Source organism: Harpia harpyja, chromosome 5, assembly GCF_026419915.1.
Source record: "Harpia harpyja isolate bHarHar1 chromosome 5, bHarHar1 primary haplotype, whole genome shotgun sequence".
Taxonomy (NCBI): domain Eukaryota; kingdom Metazoa; phylum Chordata; class Aves; order Accipitriformes; family Accipitridae; genus Harpia; species Harpia harpyja.
Genome location: NC_068944.1, coordinates 68,362,056 through 68,378,038, shown reverse-complemented (window position 1 = coordinate 68,378,038; position 15,983 = coordinate 68,362,056).

The window sequence follows — 15,983 nt, the reverse complement described above, 5'->3', positions numbered from 1 at the left end:
TTTATCATTTTGAGTGTTCTTATTCATTAAAGAATATCCTCTGTCTTTGAATTTTCTTTAATTTCTGAGGTAGATGGATATATACCCATGTTCTTATAGGCCAATAGCATATGAACTAGAGGGCCATAGATCATTTCAGGGCTGGAGCAAATATTGGGTCACCTTTCTGAACTGTTCTAGAACAAAAGTAGACCTGGGAAAAAACTGAAACTCTTGGTCTACTTTCTCTGGACTATTCATTACTCTATATTTTGCTCATGTGCCCCTCTGATTTACCCTCCTAAAGATAAGCAATCCCTGTCTTTATCAAATCTGTATTTTGTTATCCTCCTTTGATCCCTACAATTCAGGAGTTCCCTTTTGAAGTGCTGTAACAAACACTGCATACCCTGTTCCAGGAACAGCTATGCAATTGGTTTATTATGCATTGTGTGTCTTGCACTACTCTTTATGCTGTTCCACATGCTTGCAATGTCTAGTCAATGTTTTTTTTTTTTTTTTATCTTTTTTTTTCTTTCCTGTAGCTGCATAATGAGCTGAAGTCTTCATTGGGCTGTCTTGAAAGAAAGGGATATTTATTTCATTGAAACAAGTAATTTTGAAATCTTTGAGGTGTATGACTGCTTGATATTTTTTCATGCAATATGCCTTATTTTGTATGTAGGTCCATTGTTCCCTAGTACCAATATTGTTCCTGGTGTTTAAATGACATAGCGATGGGAACTTTCAGAAGAGTAAAATGCTGACAGCTCTGCCTGAAGGCTAAGGGATACTATAGGGACTCAATGCTACCCCATATAGTAAAACTGACTTGTTATGCTGACACAAGATGATGGCTATACACCCATGCTCTTTGGGCAGAGTTCTTTTTTCTGCAGCTTCCATGATAGATTACTGTGTGTCAGCTGTCAGAGTGTGGTGCTGAAAATTTCTCATTTCGTCAGAGGAGCGATGTATGTTCCTGGGCTAGTGATTCATAAAATGAGGAACCATTTGTATTTTAAATAATGCAATGATACAATAGGTACTGAGACAAATGTGAGCTTAGTTGTTGAGAGCATCTGAAAAACGGCAATAATTTTATGGTTAGGATTTAAATGTCAGTGGAAAAGTTCAGATTCTGACCTGTCTTGGAGTGGCTTGCCTTAAACTGTCTTTGAATAGCAAGCAGCTGATAGGAAGAATAAATTGTTTAAAATGAAAGAACACAAAATTGAAAGGGTTCCAAAGAAAAGTGTGACTTTTGCTGGCTAAAACCCCTACTCAGCATTCAAAATGTGAAATGTCAGTTATAATGATCAGAGCTATCTCCCTTATTGCAATAGAAATGATGGTTGCAGTTATGATGGGCCAAGTATCTGAGAAGAAGCCTGTAAGAGGAAGCGCTGTCCTTATTACACCAACTGATATATTTGGGAAATCATATCTCAAATAAACTTCCAGGTACACAGACTCTTCCTCAGATCTCTTCTGTATTGAGTGTGTGGTTATTCCAAGATTGTTCTTCTTAGTTTCAGAACATACTAAGTGCCAGTTGATCTCCTCTGGCAGTAAATTAGTTCAAGAAACATGAAAAAGGATTTTGTGTCCCAGACTATCTGTGTTGCATTTTGGTTCCCCAAATTAACTCTCCATACAAAACTGGCTTAGTTAAAGATTAAAGACAAATGTACATTTTGGAATATACCTTGGAGCAGCTAAAATGACAAAAACTTTCAGAAACAACTAAGTCAGGATTACTGTGCACCTTTTTTGTTGAGATACTATTTTGTCCCACCTTTCTGAATGTGGTAAACAGCCCCAGATCATTACTGCAGGTTATTTACAATTTTACAGTATTATTAAAACATAAAAAGTAGAGGAGGTCAGAAACTCTTCTCTGAGTCTTGCAAATTAAGTTGATAAGAAAGGTTTGTTTCCAGTGGTTTTACATGTACTGTTTACATGCTGCTGCTGTATCTGTTTTTTTTTTTTTTTTTTCCTTGCTTGTATATTTCTAGCTTTCCAGTCACTGAGAAGTGATCTGATGCCTCAAAACTTCAGCCCAACTTTCTCAATGCCAGGCTAGGAGTCAATTTGTACTGGCAAGATAGTGAAAAAATCTGTCTCTGCTTTGTATATCCAACTAACACGATTGAACTTGAGGTTGATGTAAAAGAAGTCATTCGTCATTTAAATTTTTGAGTTATAGGAATTATCAAAAGCCAGCTTCCAGAAAAGCTGACACTAATAGAGCCTTTTCCATGGATTCTGCTTCACTGGAGAGCTGCTGCTTAACTTGCATTACTGCCAGAAGACTGCATCCAAATCCATGTAGATGGGGGAAGGAGATGATTGGTCAAGGGTTGCTCCTTCTTCCTTGAATCATGTAGGTAAAGAGGTCAAATTAAACTGCTGGATGCCCAAGCTGCCCCATGAGGGAGATTTCCTCTCGTTCTTCTGCACGTGCTGTCGTACCAGCCTTGCTGCTCATGCACGGGATCTGATATTGCTATGCAGTGCTGAGTGCATATCACTGAAACCAGACACTGTCCCTCTCCCTTTTGGTGCTATGAAGTGGCAAATGCAAACAGAGATTTCCTGTCCTTATAAGTGGTCCTGAAGGGGTTGACTCAATGAGGGGAAAAAGCTTGGCATCTCCATAGGTCTGAATCTTTCCCTAATTTTTGGCCTCAATGCTTTTATGTCTCAGCAATTGCTCCACTCGCTTCTTAATTCCTTTCTCCCCAAGGCTCAATAAGGCACAAAGGGAGGAAGCGCGGGAAGCCAATGCTGCTCTTGAAGTGAATTACACCTCTTTCATTTTGTTCTGCTATGTACAATTTGATCTTTCTGATCAGCGATATATCCCGAGGGACTTACAGTACCGTGCTCCACGGCTCATGATGGGAGAGGTTGCAGGCTTCGGGAGCCATGGCGTACAGCACAACCGAGGTACCTCTGCTTCTGTGCTACAAGCAAAGCAGACGAAGATATCTGCTTTGACTGACTGAAGAGAAAAATGGTCGCATTCATGGGTGTTGAGATTATTCCAACTGGTTGAATTTGGAGCCTGCACAAAATGGCATTATAATTTTAATTTTATTTTTGCCTTTAGTTTGACATTTAGTACACAAGCAAAAATACCCTGGCTGTGGTTAATCATTCCAATTTAAGGAATGACTTTGGGGAAACCACATCTAAGAATCATTCACAAGATACCGAACAGGACAGAGCAAAATGCTATTTATCTGATGTGTGAGGAAAATCTAATTAAATTGTTTGCTCGATTAAAGTAAACAAATGCCTCCATAAAAATGTCTTTTGCTGGTATTCTGTAGTGCTTGTCAAGTCATTCTTACAGGGCTAATTTGGAATCCAAAGCAGCTTCCCCATGTTATGTTATGAGCTGTTGTTGGCTGGTCCAGGGGTCAGGCATTGGTCTGAGCAGGAGGCTGGCTCTATTGCTGGCTTAGCCATTGCCTTGCTGTGAAAGCCAGGAATGCTGATTTTACCGTGTTATGTATATCCCTCTGCCTATCTTGTGCATTCAGACAGACCCCTTGTCAGGGCAAGGACTTGGTTGCTGTTACAGTGCCAGGCACAAGAAGTTGTTTGATTGATGTTGGGCATCTCAGGCTTTCCAGTCAGACAAAATCATGCATGATGCCAACATCATCCTGACCCTGAGAGAGGCACAAGGTTTCAGATGAAAGCTTAAGAGAAAGCTGCTATCACAGAAAAATCAGGAGGAGTGAAATGCATGCAGACAGATGCTCAGCAACATCAGGATCGGGAATGGGAATGGTGCGGCTGATGGGGGAAGGCGACTGCTCCCGGCTGCGTGACATGGAGCTTGCAGGTACCAGCCAGCACTGCTGGGTCAGAGGAAGGGTGGGTTAAGGCTCCCCTAGGGCTTTCCCCTGACTAATATTTCCACTGGACACACCAGCAAGTTTCACACTTTTAAGGAGGCAGCCTTGGTTATTACAGCCTTTGTGGGAAAGGGACACACCAGACAAAATGAAGCAAACCCCCGCAGTCAGTGGGTGTGTTTTATCCCAGATATGCTGCTGGTCCTCCGTGGCCGTGCAAAGAAAGCTCGCTGAGAAATTCTCCTCTGACACATAATTTGGAGAGCAAGGTAAAGGGTTTGGGAGAAATCTGAATATTATGTGGACAATCACTGTGGCTCTACAACACCAAAAATACCATTTAAATAGAGTAATAGAGTTGATTTAGTGCAGAATGGAACTCTTTATTGCTGCTGCACACAGCTAACAAGCAGTCTAGGACTTAAAGTGGGTGCCATTATTAATAAACAAATGACCCAGCTAACAAGCAGTGTGATCGAGCACCATGCTGTGAGCTCTGTGGAGAGGTCTGGGGTTGGAGCTAATGGAGTAGACTCCTCTCCTCTTGTCACCTTTCCTATAGCTGCTGAGGTTAAGAAACAATTCAAACAGGAAAACTAAATGCACAGAATGTCTTTTTATTTGTACAAGGTGACAATCCTACCTTCTATTGGCATTTTTAGCAAAATTTTTAAGCATCCTATGCTGGTTGTTCTCACAAGGAGCAGGGACAATAAGATGGATATCGTGTAGCAAAATATAAATTTTCTTTTGTTTGCGACTTCCTCACCATCCGCTGGGCTCTGCGATTCCATCCCTGAGGGTGAAAGCAAGCTGAGTACTGGAGGCTCTGGGATCTTTATGGTCCCATGGCCTCCTATCTGTACAGGCATTTATCTCTAGCGGTCGGTCTAATGAAAGATACTACCTCAACTTACAGCCCGTGCCTCCCAATTATTTACCTGACCTTTGTCACTGACACCCAGGCACCAAACCACCAAAACTTTAATCTTTATAATGCCTAAGCAAGATAGGAAACGGTGTTTTGTCTGCGTTGGAGGAAAGAAGGTGTCACGTTCTCCTTGCTACACCACAGCTCCTGCCTAAAGTCACTGGGAGAAATCACAACACCCAAGGTGGGTGCACTGCCCTATTGCTCCCCACTGTGACTACAGCTGCCTAACCTCAGTGACGTGACTGCTTCTCTCCATCCATCATTTTGGGAGTCTTCAGTACACAACAGGTGGCCTGAACTGCTTGAACGTCATAGGATTCATGATGCCTAATTTTAGGCTTTTCTGGTTGGTGGCCTGAACATGGCCCTAAATAACTGGCCAAGGTCATACAGGAAATCAGTCTTGTTTTCCAGCTTCCCGGACGGATTTCCTAAAAATTGCATCACTTCTGTTTTTCATTACTGTTGAAATATTAGTTATGGGATGTCAGAAGGGGGGAGTTGTGTTTACAGCTTCTTTTTCCTTTTTCAGCTTGTTCTTCTTTGTCTTTTCTTTTTCAGTGCTCAGTTAACTGTTTAACCAAACTGCAAGCATGCTCTTTCTATTCACAGGAGAAAAGCCAGGTCTTAGATTCAAGTACAGAGGGGATTATTTTCTTAAGACTACAGATCATGAAAGGCAAATAATGAAAAAGCAGAATAATCTACGTTCATCTCTAAATTCTATCAAAAAACAATGTGTACTTGGCATTTTGACGTAAAAGCTAAAAATATTGAAAAGCAACTATTTATCACTGGACAAACATAAAAGCTTGAAATGTTAAAAATAATCAATTAGCAATACTCAGACAGTCTCAAGGTACCCAAATTCTGCTTCATCATTTCATACATCTTCTTGTTTATGCAGCTCCACAAAGAGGAAATCATTGGCTTGGCACTCACTGATTTAAAAATCCTTTTTTGTCAAGCTGCGGTTTGCTGTAGGCAGAACCCAAGTACAAAGTCTTAATGACTGTAAATCTGATCTAAAAGTCAAAACGCTTTTACTGTGTGCTTGTGTAGCCCTACTTACATCTGGAAGAATAGACTCTTATCTTGTCATTTTTAATTTCAGCCCACGAATCACAACCCAGTAAAGCTGTGTCAATCCCAAAGTTCCAGCTCAAGCAGAGGACCTAGATACTGCATTGCTTGATACTACATCTGTTGTAATACAAGTCCAGTTTGGCTTTATCACAGAATAAATATTTATTATGAGCCTTTTTTCTTTTTCTAGAAAGCTCATACCCATGCGCATGAAAACCAGGAATTGTCGTATTTCTGGCCAAGCTGCCTGTAGGTGAATTTTGGAAAGAGGGCAACATTTTCAATGTCATTTTTGGTTAACAGTATCTAGAATTGTTTGAATAGTTTCAGTTCATCCACTTCATGTCAGTAACAGCCTCTAAGTATTTCTTCCCTGGGACCCACCTTGCTGGGTGTTCAAGGTAATCCATGCTCCTTTAATGACCAGCTACTCAGCACTTTGCCCTGTCCTCCTTGGGTTCTTGTTACCCTCACTGTTCAATGAGGCCCTCAGAGCCTTTTACTGCATATTGGAGGCATGCTGACCTACTCGTGTTCACCATGAAGGCAGTCCTTACCCCACCAGAGCCACCTGAACTGCCCATATTCTCTATTGTACCAACGCAGCTGCAGCAGGGACACCCATGTTGTACTGCCCAGACCAGCAGCTGGTCCCTTCTCTAGGAATCAAGTCTGGTCTCTGTTTCCACAGCTGGCTCTGAGGACGGGCAGGAGACAGGATGCAGGTGGGAAGAGGTCAAGAGTAGGAGAGCTGAGATTGGCATCAACTGATTCCTCATGTTTCTCTACTCACATGGATGCAGCAGAGAACATGCTGTGAGGAGAAGGGAACTCATCTTGTCTCAGTCCTAGTCTCTGAACTTGCAGGCTTGCTCAGTGACCTCTGAGGGTTGACATGACAAAGTTTCAATGTAGTGGTTAGGAGATCTGAACATGGCCACAGCCTTAATGTCAGGGTTTGGTGACTGTGTTGGAAACAGTTGTGAATTCAGCTGGTGCCTAAAGATTGGACATTAAAGCCCAACAGCTGTAGTCAAGCTCAGATAAGGCAGAAAGTTTATTTCACTTGTATGAAGCTCCAGGGATGTTTTGTAATAATCTGGATACAAATTACTCTTAAGCTGCATAGACACCTCTGTACAGATGCAAGCCTCAAAATATGTGGCTGGGTTGTAGCTGGAGGGTTGGCTGGGGCTCAGCAGACACAGGTTCAATGTCCTGGCCTGCTGCAGAAACACCTTGGGTGCATGGTGCAAGCCCAGATCCTTATAAAGATTAAGATTCTTGATTCCCACTGTGCTAATATTTGGGACCCCAGCATTTAGGAGCCTTTGAACTCTTGGGCCTCATACCTGTCTGCCTGAGCATGCCAGTATTTGTATTTTGAGGAAGCAATAGTTGTATTTTGTTTCCTCACTGGGGAGGAGTGAGGAATGTGAGGACTAAAGCTAATCAGTGTGAAGTGCCTTCATGGTGTCACAGCAATGGTGGTGTCCATGCCAGGTATAAGACTGATAAAACACTGTGTGGTGGGACACATAAACTAGTGGGCTGAAGTGAATGTCGTTGGCGTGACTCACTGAAAGGAAACTGCATTGATTTCTGCCCTGTTCTTATTTTTCTAGATCTGGTTTATTCTCTAAATGGACTTGATGGCAATGTTCTTACGCAGGCAAGGCTCCACCTCAGTGGGCTTTTTGCATGCATAAAGACTCACCTGTCTTGTAAGCAGTGATGTTGTTCTTCTCGCTCTCATCCTAAACAAATGCATTCAGATTGTCAATGTGGATTCTCAAAGCTCTTTACTCATGTAAACCCATCACATAAGCCAATGAGTTCTATCTGAGCGAAAGGAAGTGGAAAATGCTTGCATTAATTTTATGGTAGTGGTGGTACTGTTAGAGGGAAGTGTTTAGCCTTGATTTGGTGCTGTGCCCCGCTCAGTCAAAGAAAAGAGGCTCATGGAATATAAGATGTCATGGGGGCTCCCAGCCTCCAGCCAGATACTGACAGGCAAAAGTAACCCTGAAATATCAAATAGTGTGTTTTTTTCAATTCAACTGAAATTTCTCATCAAGATTTTCTAGGCTGGGGCAGGGACCTTCCCCTCTGTTTTTGTACAGTTTTGAGCGCAGAGGGGCTTGGGCCAGGGACTCCTGGCAGTGCTGGGCTGTAAAAAGTAGCCAGGCTAGAGTGACGCAGCATGTTAACTAGCTGTTTTACGTCTATATCAGGGCTTTTCAATCCTTTCATGCTAACTCAATTAAGCTAAGAGGTTGGAAAAGAAATCCTCCTGTTTGCCCATCAAAGCAAAGACCTGAATGAATTTCAGTCCCAGCCGATTGCAGTAGCATTGAAACTCACTTAAATGCCCTAGGAAAAATGTCTGTTTTATTTTGGAGCATGTTTGCTTCCAAATGATGCATTCAGCCCCAAAGAGCCATTTCTGAAGATGCAAAACTGTGGGTACTAAAAAATTTGGCAGGTATCAGATCGTTGTGTGAGCTAATAATTAAAGGAAAAAGCATATGCAGATTATGAAAAAGCACTGCTGCAGTTGCAGGTTTTTTTGGCAGGCTGTCAGGGATCATTCAGCATGTTTTTTGTGTATTTATTATGCCCTAATACACGCTTTGAACTTACGCAGTGCAGAGGGTCTTACTGAAGATCACTGAATGTTACTGTAAAAGAGAGGGAGTGGAGATCAATCGCTGTGTGCCACTGCTTATGGGTGAGGGGAGGCAGCTGGCCAGGGTGGATGTTTTTTAGATGTTTTTTGATCTACAGCCTGCTTTCTTTGGTACATAAATATGGTTATGTGTCAAATCATGCCAAGGCGGTTTCCTTGTCTTTTTTTTGCCAGACTTTCCCTTTTTAGACAATGAATTCATTTATGTTATCTCTGAGTGTCCTGAACTGGCGGGGAGCTAGTTGGGAGGCACAGATTTTTGCTAAACGGGCATATGGTGCTTTTAGCTTGTGGTTAAACATAGATGGTACAAGAAACACATGTCAATAATAAAGATGTTAAGTGGGTACCAATGGACTGGGCTGATTGCTAAGAACAGATCTCGCAGTCATAAAACTGTTTAGAGCCTGAAGCACTTGGGCCAGAGTGCTAATTATTACACATTTTAGGTCTATTGTCTTGGCTCTGGGAATTGTATTATTTTTAGTGATTTTCATTACGTGTTGGATTTAAAAATAGACTGAATTACAGCCAGTCGTTGTTCTGCTGGGATGAATTATAGTTTGTTGAGGCAACTGCTTATTTTGTCTTGTCCCATGGCATTATGTGAAGCCAGACAATAAAAAAAGGAAATATGAGTGGCATTAACCTTTTGAAGTAGAAGGAAAAGGAGCCTTAATGAAATAGAGCAAATCAGGCAATTATATTGCAGCTCTTAGTTATCATATCAAAAAGGAAACTATGTCCTATATCATTTAACCCTTTACAGCCTGCTGTGGAGGTGAGGTATATGCAATAGAAACACAGATGTTTTTCTGCTAAGTAACTGATGGGTGCTAATTAACAGGGCTAGAAAGAGATACCTTATTTAGAGATACACAAAGGAGCAGAGTTAAATTGATACTGGGTGTCTAATTTCTGCAGTTCTTCCTGTCTGATGATGCAGCCCTGAGTTATAAAAACTGACTTTTTCACAAATTTCCCTCCCCCTGCGCCATTTTTTCCTTCTCTTCCTAAAGGCAGGCAGTAGCCTGGTTAATGGGGGTGGTACTGTTCTCTGTCCACAGTTTACTTGATTTTGATTTTTTCAGTCTGTCTGGGTGGTATTTTAAAGACCCAAGTGTTTTTCAAGTATGTTAAGAATACAAGCTCCCAAATAGGTCCCACAGGCATTTAAAAAAACCCCCTCCCACTTCTTTTGCTGAGGGCATGATCAGATGAAGTGCTCTGAAAAGTGCTGAGCCAAATGAAGCTATCTCCCTGCTGGGCCTTCCCACCCTGCTCTTTGTGAAGGTTGTCTCCGATTTGGTTTTGCAGGTTTAACCATTTGTCTGATTACTTCTCACCCACTTCAGTAAGGAATCTGAGTTAAAAAGCAAAACTGCCCCCCTTTGACTTACTTTTTTTAAATGAGGTTATTATTTTTTTTTTAAGACTTTTTCTCTTGATTGGAATCATTTTACAGATCTGGGTTACTGAGTGAAGCTTGCAAAGTCCCAGGAATTACTGCTTGCCCACATCAAAGACACTCCCGGTGGATAGGAATACCTAAAGACCAGGGGAACCTTCTTTTTTTGTTGTTAAAGGACCCCCCTTAAACTGTTTTGCAGTGTGAGAATTAGGAGGCTGTAAGTCAGAGTTTCTTATCTGTTTATGACTTAGTAAAACATCCCTTTGTGTTTGACAGCAATTAAATTCATACCCACTAAGCAAACTGCAAGTCAACACTGTTTCACTGAAGCAAAAATCATTATCTTCCATTGGTCTCAATGCTCCCATACTCAGGCTGGATGTAATTTCTATTGAACAGAGTGGATCCAGGTTGACTTACTGCCACTGTGGTCTGGCTTGTGAGGCAAAATGAGTCTCCAGGATACTGTCCCCATAGTGTAGGTGTCCCTGAAGTGCCGCAGCCCAGGACTGAACACTGCAATAAGGCTGGATGTCCCAAAGCACTTCCTTTTGCAAAAGCTTCTCTTAATCCTAGCAGTTCGTATGGTTGCTGCCAATAAACAATAAATGCTCTTCTTGTGGAGAGGATGAAGCTTGGTGCAGAGGCAAAGGAACGTGCTCTTATGAAGACACTGAGAGAAACGACACAGGGTTTTCACTTCCAGCCTCCAGTCTGATAAATATCCTACGTAAACTTCATTGAATGCAGCTTCTTTGGTCAAGGAATGAAAATAGAGCATGAATTTGAGCTGGTAATCAGCAAGTTGATGTTCAATGAAGGAGAGTGCCTTGATTTAAGTTGTTGGCCTGGCATTCATTTTTAATGAGTGATCTTGCTTCAGTTGTCAGCTCTTCTGTTTGGCCTTGGGCCTCAGTTTCATGCCAGAAAAACAAGATGGTGATTATTTCCTTTGCCTGTCTTGTAAACTGTTTGGGGCAAGACCTGACTCTCCTGTTAACACAGCGCTTGGCAGGAGAGGTTGCTGATCTACACTGGGGCCTTTTGGCATTGCTGTGGTTCAACTGGAAATATGTAATTATGTACCTTTAAAGGTGGATACCTGAATCAGGCCCCTAAAATCCCTGTTTAGATATCTTTGATAGATATAAAGTTTTTCGTTTCCTGAGCAGGTGAATGCTCATCTGCAGTTCCTACCGCAAGGCCCCTCTTGACTTATCTGAGGTGAGTGGAGAAAGAGATAGTTTCATTTTCAAAGACTCTGCCTACAGCAACGTCTTCCCACTGGAGAAGATTAGGCATCCACCCAAGACCTGTATCCATGTGCGGATGCATGTTTCATGCATGCTTCTTCTGGATTTGTTCTAATGCAAAGGTTTTCACAGAACAATTAAAATGCAAATGTAGATTCAAATTGTGACAGACACAAATGGCAAACTTAGCTGTGGAAGGATCATAATATGTGTCATCTTTGGCATTTCTCTCGCTCTCCTCACTGTTTTTGTTTCACCAGGCTATAATTTCCCCATACAATGAGGTTCTCAAAGCCTTGTCAAAACACAAATGGCAGCCTGGTTTCAGGCTGTTTTGCAGTATCGATTTCCCTCTCACACAAACATTCCTCTCTGGAGCACAATCCAGCAGGCAAGTGTTTGCATCTGAGAGCATGGCCCACTGTAAGGATAGAGGGATTTCTTGAGAGTGTGTAGTAGTACCTCTCATACCTGGCTCTCACCAGGGATGATGTCTGGTCCCAGCCACTTCAATACATGAGTGACAGTATTCTAAAGATGACACCCTGCCTGGTCTAACTTTGATAGTTTACTGTAAATTAACAACTGTTATATGGTTAAATTATATAATTTTTGCAGCACTGGAAGAGTTGCTGTGTATACCAGCATACACACACACATATGAAGTGCCTGTCTGATTTCAAAGAGACAGTCCAGAGGACAGAAAGGGAAATGGGTGAGCCTGCCTGATTTACTCACAAATTCCATGGAAAGGTTGAGATTTGGACCCATGCATGGCTTTAGCTCTTAATTCAAATGTCCCACTCTTATCTTCTCCCTCCCTGCCCAGCCTGTGTCACTGCAGCTTTTGGGGCTGTCGTAAACTGCAGTGGTGTTTGCTGTGACTCCTGATGAGCTTGGCCATATCATGAAGGGATAGCTACAACCTGGGTTAGTTATTTCAGCATGAAATTTCTTCTGCCTTCCTCCACCTTAGCCTCCTCCCTTCCTTTTCAATTATTTCTTTGGACATCCTCCCACCCTCAAAGAAAGGGATAAAAATAAAATAAGCTTGGGATCTAACTGTGGAACCGATAGCGGCCATTTGCTGTTATTATGTCATTTGCTCTGCTTGTGTGCCTTATCCTTGCCCCTGCATCTGTGTTGTCTATTTAGACGGCAAGCTCTTGGGGATTGCTTGACTGCTATGTTTGTACAATGCTACAGTCTGGCTCTGCTTTGCTTGGTTTTCAATTACTATCTTCATAAATGTAGGCAGAGTGTAAGGTCTGCTGCCCCTAGAGAGGTGACCCAAGAGCCCCTATTGCCACTGAACCTTCTGCACCAGTTCTGTAAGCAAAAGACGGCAGTTTTCAGGGACGTCATTTCAATGCTACTTCACGATTGCTAGATTTACTACAAAAGATGAGACCATACTCCAGTGCTTCACATCTCCTTGTCCTGCTTCCAAACGAAGGAGAACTCTTCAGTAAAACATTAGAAGCGTGCAAAGATTTAATCCCCTGTACAGCCTGGATACCTTTACACCAGTGTCCTCTTGACCAGTTCTCACTCTGACTTTGCTGGAGACCAGACTGGTGATGAATTCCTAGGTCTAAAATGGTTACATTACTTTTGTTCCTCTGCCCTAGGGATACCCTGGGAGCATGTTTCAGGTTTCCCACTTCCTATGTTGTTTCCTTGACTGTTATTAGGGGGTCTCCTGCAATTAGGCCTGGATCTCTGCATAAATGTTCCTAGCTCTTCAGTGACCCTAGCATACAACAAGAGCACTGGGAGGCTCTTCGTATTTTGTGGATAGACCTCACCACATATCACTCAGCGGAGAAGCAAATCTGATTCTTCCTTCCCTGATAGGAACCATCAATATGTACTTTTGTGATACATCTTGGTCATCAGGCCTGTAGCTTCCTCCATGACAGGTAGGCAATGAAAGCCATTTGTGATCTAGGTACACAAATACTATCAACATCTATTTTCATAGCAATCTGAGATGCTGCTTGGATCTGCAGCATCCAGGCAAGTAAATGTCTGTGGAGAAAATATAGGCTTGTCTGACCTGCCTCTGTTTGAATGTTTTCAGACGCTAAATACTATGGAACGTCTTTCTTCCTTCTATACCCCCTTGGTAGTAGTGCTGGTTTTTATTAATTGGAATTTCTTTTTTTTTTTAATTTGGCCACAGATTTTCTCAGGGGAGTTTGCATGACAGTGTTGGGATGTTGAAACCAGAGATGAGATGGCTGAGTGTAAAAGGGATCTTTCTGCAGTTTAGGTGTCATTCAGGGGTCTGAATTTCTTTTGTAGAGCACTTTATGAACAAGGTGGAATTTTAAAATCTGAACCTGTTTTTGCCACTGATTATTTGTTTGAGGATCACAGAACATTTCTTTTGTCAAACCTACCTGAGGCTTATAAAAGTGGATACAATTGCTTGTTCCTGATGCTACATCAGTCTCAAAGCTACCTCAGTATTTGGCAAAAGAACACTTGGATCTTCAGTTGTTAAAGCGGGATGAATCAAGATGAGACACTATTATCTTCAAAATCAAAAGGAGGCAGCCAACTCCTGAAGCCTCTGTGAGGATGGCAGCTTTCTGCCTGTTTTCTGAAAACAGGAAAGAAAGAAACCTAACCTTTTTTAATAGTTTGGTTATACACAAAGGAACACAGACAAATATTTCAGCATCTACTGTACACAGATACATGAAACACACTGCACTAATTACACCAGTCAGAGGCTGGTTGAAGGGCAGTTAATTGGTTTTCAGAATATCTCAATCAACACAGGCAGCAAGACACATGTCCAAGGATTTGAAGAGTCAGCAGTAATAGATGTCTGTGAATTCTCTGTTGCAAAGTAAACCTTTATTTTCACTACAGCATGTTTTATAGTGCAATAAAAAAGAAGGAAGTCAATAGCTATATCTAATATAACTGTAGCTGAAAAGATACTTTACTGATTCAATATTGCTTGAAGGGCAGTGTAATATAGGTATTTGACCTTAACCAAGGGCTCACATGCAGGTATTGGGTTCAGGCTGAATTGTTGATGAAAGAAACTGAGCCCAATTGGGACCAGGAACATGTTAAGATGAGTTAGATTTCACATTATTTTTTACAAAAAATGAGTTGTCTACTAATTCTTTTTTGCCTTTAATCCTGCTTAGGCCCACCTACTCCTAAATATTTAATACAGATGGTTTTTTTTTTTTCACCAAAAAATTAATTGCTTTTTGGTGAAATTCAGACTTATGTGTTCTTGGCCTTTAAGTTTTGTTCTTTTCTTATTGTCCTAGTTAGTAAAATGATTGACTTGATTGTCTGTTGTTCACTTATGATAAAAATATTTTATCATCTTTCATATACATTATTAGAGACAGCAACAGAAGAAAAAAAAGGCAAGAAATGGCTGTACATGGTGTTGTGACAAACCCTTTTCTCCAGAATTCTGAAGCACAGTTCCGCAAACACACTGAAATCGCTATTAGAATTGCTGGGAACACTTATGGTGCATAAACACATGCATTTTGCAGGACTAATACCTGATTCATGAGGTCTTCTAGCATCACTTTTAAGTTTATCAGTGCCTTTACTGTGACAAATCAGAATTGCAGTTCTGCCACTATAGCTATGTTTTGAGAGAGAAAGAATAAAGTTATCCAAGGCTTGCAGGTGCAACTGCATAGGTTTTCAGGTGTAACTGCATCCTTTCTTGAAGTAGTCCCTGTAGTCTTTCCAGACAAGTGTAAGCTTGCTCTAACTGTACTGTTAGCAAACTGGAAGCCCTGTAGCTCTAGTCATCATGTTTCTGAAACTGAGGTAAGTAAGTCGTCTGAGAGTCTGCATATACTGACTCTGCACTGAGTTAATACAACCAAGCGTCAGCTTGTACCTTTGGCAGAGTAAGCTTATTATCTGCCTGTAAAAGGCTGTAGAGTTATCCCTTGAATGTTTTCCTGAAGGCTTAGTGTTGACAGCAACCAGGAACATTTTAAAGCTGTCCATGATGCTCCCATTGATTTCAGAAATCATGAAGTCAGGCCGGTGCTAAAATGCAGACTGAATGGTCTCTCCATGTTCAGGAGTGAACCGATTCCATTTCTGTGAATGCAGTCTTGGACTTCGTGTTCCCAGTCTGAGCTCACGTTAAAGACACGTGATGACTGAGTTTTACAAACTTACTCAAGATCTTAGGCAGTGCTTAAACTAATCACTTCAGCAAGTGTGTAAAATCTCAGCTAAACAGAAGTCTTAGCCTGATTCTGACCTGTGCAAAAGACTTACTGACTCCAAAGAGGTAGAAAGTAGTGACACAACAGCAAAAATTCCTGATTATTTGCTGCAAAGTCCAGTTTGTTCAGACTTTAGGATTTTTGCTTTGATTTGTTTTTTCTGGCCATGCCTTCCATTCAGTTTGATGCAGTTCTTCAAATTAATGTATGTTGTCCTGATGCTGCTCAGCTGAGTGCTTTCCACATTCTCTCTGAGTCAAAAATTTTTTAAAGAAAGAAAAGCATTTTGGAAAATAAATCTTTAAAAGTTCAGAAAACTGATTTAAAATTTTTAATGATTCTGAGGATAAAACATCGTTTTGGAGAGTCCAGTTCTTGCCATTGATTTGGAACAGGGACTATGAAGATGATTCATTGTGTTTCAGTGACCTCAGTGATTTTCTGGTTCAAAGCTTTGGCCTTAGGGTCAACAACAAATTTAGCAAAGCATCAGGAGAAGGTACCTGGTGTTTCTGGCATGT